A 6000-nucleotide genomic window follows, 5' to 3' on the forward strand; every position below is an offset into this window, starting at 1 on the left:
AAACAATCGGGATGATAGCCGACAGAGTGTACCCGTGATCCGGCCTGTACTCCTCTTGACATACCAGAAAACAGTCTAAGGAAACTACTCCAAGCTTGTACCAAAGAGGCACCCTTCTTGAGCCCGGATGGACACATGTATAAGCAAGTAGATGGGGTCGCCATGGGTTCTCCCCAAGGTGTCCTGTTTGCAAACTTCTACATGGGTACCATCGAGCAAAAAGTTTTAGTCGACATGAACTTGAAACCGGCCATATATTGCAGGTATGTTGACGACATTTTTACACAGGTACCTGATGTCAGACATCTGCAGGAGCTGAAGGAGGCATTTGAGCAGAATTCTGTGTTGCGTTTCACTTACGAGATGGAGAAGGATGGGAAGCTGCCCTTTCTAGATGTAACAGTCATGAAAAGGAGCGGAGTTTTCCACACTGCAGTCTACACTAAGGAAACCAACATAGGAATGTGCCTGAATGCCAAACAGTGACTGCCCGGACATGTACAAGAGGAGTGTTGTTAACGCATATGTCGACCGTGCTCTCAGCCACAGCTCAGAATGGAAGCAAGTCGACGAAGAACTCTGTAGGGTAAGGCAGGTCCTAGTCAACAACGGCTTCTCCAATGGTTTCGTGGAAGACATCATAAGAAGGAAAGTGAAACGCCATGCAACCTCTGAAGAGACAACTAACACAACACCTATACCCCCTATTAGACTATTTTACAGGAACTTCTTTTCCACAGCCCATAAAACGGAGGAAAGGGTCCTGAAAGATATTGTCAGTAGAAACGTTATCCCTACAGACAAAAATCAGAAGATACAACTGACAATTTACTATAAAACCAAAAAAACGGCCAGCCTACTCATGAGAAATTCTCCAGACACAAAGCAGAACGTTTTAAAAGAGACCAACGTCGTCTATGCCTTCAAATGCCCTCTTGGGGATTGTAAGCCTCAAAAAACTCAGTATATAGGCAAGACAACATCTCTTTCCAGGCGTTTAACGATGCATAAGCAACAGGGCTCCATTAAGGAACATATAGCCTCATCCCACAACCAAACCATCACCAGAGGAAATCCTAGCAAACAACACAGAAATCATCGATAGATACAGCGATAGCAGGCGGCTCGAAGTCTGCGAGGCACTACACATCAAGAAGTCAACACCAGCAATCAACAGCCAATTAATGCACAACTATATTCTACCCACTTCAAGACTCCGCTCCAATATAGAAGCATCAAGAAATATGGGCCAATAAAAATAGGCCTTCTGCAGTCAAGCTACCTTTAATACCTGTTTGTATTTCATTGTTTCGTGTTCTGTCTTGTGTTAAAAGTTTATTTTCACCTCATCCAAAACTATTGTAACATGTCACTTCACCAAAATGTAGGTATAAAAACTCGAAAGATGTTTAAGCTCTATTCAGTTAAAGTTGTGTGTGTGTGTGTAAACTAAAGTCTTTGAAAATGTAATAAGTTTACGAAACGCGCTCAAGTGTCGCGTCAGACTAGAAATAAAAATGAATTTTTGGAGAATTGATTTTTGAATTACCATCAACAGTGAAAAGAAACGTAAGAAATATCGAGAAAATTCGTGTTAGAATTATTAATCTTACTTTTTCGGTCATATTTAATAATATATGTCTACAGGAAAGACTGCTACCAATATATATATATATATATATATATATATATATATATATATATATATATATAATATATATATATATATATATATATAGATAGATTCGGTGTTACCCATGCAGCAGGTCCCCCACCCCACTCTCCACGTTGCTGAAATTATCCTATGGAAAGGCTAATGCCAATACACATGGTTCCAGCACCTTCGTAGGAGCTGCCAGAACGAGGTCGAAGTCGACAACGAACTACCTTAGGGGCTCCAACTCCGGATTTTTCCTTTAGGTTGACTTCTGAAGCCTTTCCCCAAACGGGTAGAGGGGTATGGCTGCAAGGCAGCGGAGATTTAGAATCAGGGTTTTCCTTCCCCTAGATGAGCTGCCTTCCCCAGGCTAACGAGTCCCATCTACCCGGAACCAGTGGCTCGCCATCGCCCCTTCCCCTGTCAGTTTTTTATTATTATTATTATTATTTTCTACCACAGACGTGGCCACACATTCACAATGTTAACCAGCATATATACATTTTCTTCCGTCCTCCATGGACAGGGTTAGAGATGTGTTAAACATATAGTTCAGGGGTTTATTGAACAATCAACCACAGGTGATTCGGTGCTTTTTAAATGCTAAGCTAACCTACATACGTAAGTACGTAGATACACAGATTTACGCATGCCCTACATGAAGTGTTCGATGTGTCTTGTACATTGTGTCATTAATGTGCATTTACAAAGGTGAAATGTAATTCTGATCAGCTTCCATATATACTTTATACACATACCTATACATACACACACATATATGTGCATATACATATATACACACACATGCATTCACATACATTTGTCTCTTTTACTCTGACAGGGTGAGATAGCTAATAGAGAAACTAGTGTGCAATTAAGCACTTAATCACTGAAGGTGATTAAGGTGCTTTTACAAGCTCAGGTTATATAGTTACATCACATACATACATTGTATAATTGATACATTACATGGTTAATCTTGGGTACAAGTCCAATATATCATCAAGTGTTCCAGTACTCATATAGTAATTACACAGTTCAGCATACCTTAGCCCAGGAGGGCGAAAGTCAGTCAATATGGGACATTCTACAATATAATGTTCAAGAGAGTGCATGTTTTCTCTTTCACAAAGTTGACACATTGTGTACTCGACATTTGGGTTTTGAGAAAGCTGCCAGATACGTCTATATCCCAGGCGTATTCTGGCCACTATAACATCACATTGCCGGGTTCTTGTTCTATTAGTCCCATATGTGAATGTCTCCTCGCGATATCTATCATAATATTTAATGCTACAACTTTCAGGTCTTTGTGAATTTGTTAAGTCGGTGAGATCTTCATTAGATATTTGTTTAAGTATTCTCTTTGTCACTGCTAATGAAACACCCATATCAATTTCTACCACTGGTTTTCTACAGGCTGTCTTTGCAAGCATATCAACAACATGTGATGGTATCCATAGGAATTTAATTTCAAATCTGTTTTCTTTAGCAGCTAAAACATTCATTCGAATATCACTGACTATTTTCTGGGTGTCACTACTATGTGCGTTCAATGTCAGGAGTGCACTCTGCGAGCCACAGTATACAAGTCCACTGCCTTTGTCTTTTAAAAATTCAATGGCAAGGTATATGCCTGCAAGTTCGGTTTGAGTTGTACTTGCCCAGTCATTGACGCGCTTCATTGCTGTATGTACGAGAGAAGATTGTTCAAATATATTACATGCACATCCGGTACATGTCCACCTTCTACAGAGCCGTCGGTATAGCACTGATACACATTGTTACCCATACTCTGAGTACTTTCAGTGATGCTTTTCAGTGTTAACTTTTTTAATAATGTAGAGTGCACACTATCTTTCTTGGGCGCATTTACAAAATCAACTGATAGATCCCAGTTATCCCATGGAGTAATTGGTTGATTAATCATTAATTGAGTTGGGTACATATTTAATATTTTGATGGAGTTGGCTACCTTGTAGAACCAAAATACATAATCAGATTTCGTTCTTCTTCTATAGACCTCAGGTGAGTGCAGCATGTTAGAAAGTTTAGCTTGAAACTTCATGTGTTGTCTAGATCTACTCAATGCCTTCACGCCGAAAACTGTGCTAATAGAGAAAATCCTTTTACTTATGGTAGGTAATTTTTAACTCTGCTCTCATATTAACTATTCTCATGGACTTTGGAGCCCCAAGGATGAGACGTATAGCTTCATTTTGCAAGGTTTCAAGAGATTTCAGCTCTTTGTCAGTATATAGTGTGATATGTAGAGCATTGTAGCCAATCACAGAGCGTATAAATGATACATAAAACATTCTAGCAAGTCTCACGTTAATTCCATGATTGACACCAACAAGGACCCGCAAGGGCTTTAATCTCTCCCACAGTCTCCTCTTGAGAGAAGAAAGGTACCCAGGGTCGTTAATGGGGACACCAAGGTATCTGTAAGACTCGCAGTTCTCAAGTGCTCGCCCATCTATATGATAATTGGGTGGTGGAATACCACATGGAATGAGGGCACGAGTTTTCTGTACAGAGATAAGGAGGCCACATTCCTCAGCTCTAGTAGCAAAAGCATCGAGCAGAACTTGCATTCTAGGCTCGGAGGCAGCCTGTAAACATATATCATCAGCATAACAAATGACAGTGTCTTCATTATTAGTTGGAAGATCTTTAATAAGTTTATGCATCAGAACGTTGAACAACAAGGGGCTGAGGACCCCTTACTGACATCTTCAGAAGGATGAATTTACAATTCAGTGTGGATATATAGGCAGGAATTCCTCTATATTCCTGCCTATATATCCACACTGAATTGTAAATCCATCCTTCTGAAGATGACTTATTAAATACGAAAGTACTTAAGAAAATTCCTGTCCTAATCCTTCCTTCGTGGTCTGACATTTTCATATATTATATATATTATTATTATAATTATTATATAGCATATCTTTGTGGGCTATAATATATAGGGCTCGGAATAATTACATTATTCATGTAATAATGTATAAGTACACAAAACTGCGTGTGGAGACCTACCATGGACTATTGCACTGGAAAACCACCTTGGGAGTACGGACTTAGAAAACTAACCTTGTTTGTTGTTGTTATAGATTCAGCTACTCGGAACAAACATTACAAGTAGCACAGGTTATGGTGAGCCCGTAGTGGATTGTAAACAAAAGAAAAGAAAACTAACCGTTCCAGATTAAAGTCCTATAAAACGACACAACGCTATGTCCCAAGAACCCAGAACTATATGACTTTAGAAACCCTGGATCTATTGCTTTAGAAAAGGACGCAGAACTACGTCCCTAGAAAACTATCAGGTCCACGGCCCTAGAAAAGGACCCAGAACTACCGCGATAGAATACGACCCTTGAAAGCTACACAAGAAACCTAGCCTGGAGAATAGCCTAAAAACACACCTGTGGTCAGCAATGGTTGCAGGTGACATTCCCCGTCTCGCCACACACCCGCCGCCACCAACGCCGGCCTCGACACAGATGAATCGCACAAACTCTGCAATTTTTCGTGGCTGGCGGTGGCATCCAACAGCCACAAGGCAGCAAGAAGAGGCGAGAAGAGCCACTCAGCGGACGCGGCCACACTCAACAGCTTCACGCTTTTCCTGTAAAGTTTGGAGGGTGTTCAGACTCCTGGCGGGAGCTTGGCCGCCGCCCAAACCATTTTGGAAAATAAATAAATATATTTTATATTTTGAAATTTGTATGTTTTTGTTTAGTTTTTACTATCTATGAAATTAGTAGAAAAAATTAAATTAATAAAACAGAGTTGTATAATATTGTATCGATTAACTAAAGAAAAAATGGTACAGTATCAGTATTTATGAATTTGCATTCTTTCAATTAATATTAAAGGATTATGGTCAGTATATACATCAACCTTATTATCTTGGAGATATACCTCATTAACCGAGAAAGTAATTTGCAGAGGGGGCGGGTAAAGATTTAAATTAGGTTTTACATGGCAAAGTGAATGTAATATAACTTGGTGCGACGACTCTTATTTTATTTGTTATAAATTGTTTTTAAATACATTTATATACTAGACAAGGTACCCAGTTGTGCCAGGGTCTCTCTCCCAATCTTCCTCCTCTCTCACTTCTTCTATCCCTCTCTCAACTTTTCTTCCCTCTCTCCTTACATCTCCGTCTCAACCCACGCTTTCCCCCCTATATTTCTCTCTTAGATAATTTATTTATTATTTTATTTACTTAGTTATATACAAGAGAATACATTGGGTTGTTAAAGTACATACATAGGTGATTGAGTGTGATATTTTGCAAAGCCACTAACACACAGTGTTTCGGGCACGAA

General features: G+C 39.5%; 1 long non-coding RNA gene across 1 annotated transcript in view; it reads right to left on the reverse strand.

Moving 5' to 3' along the window:
- Positions 1 to 5323, reverse strand: part of LOC138354433 (uncharacterized) — a 75103-nt gene extending 69780 nt beyond the window's left edge. The window contains exon 1 of the long non-coding RNA XR_011223560.1: positions 5089 to 5323. This is a non-coding gene — a long non-coding RNA (uncharacterized lncRNA). The remainder of the gene's footprint in view (positions 1 to 5088) is intronic.
- Between the last annotated feature and the right edge of the window lie 677 nt (positions 5324 to 6000).

The sequence above is a fragment of the Procambarus clarkii genome, chromosome 63 (assembly GCF_040958095.1).
Source record: "Procambarus clarkii isolate CNS0578487 chromosome 63, FALCON_Pclarkii_2.0, whole genome shotgun sequence".
Classification (NCBI taxonomy): Eukaryota; Metazoa; Arthropoda; class Malacostraca; order Decapoda; family Cambaridae; genus Procambarus; species Procambarus clarkii.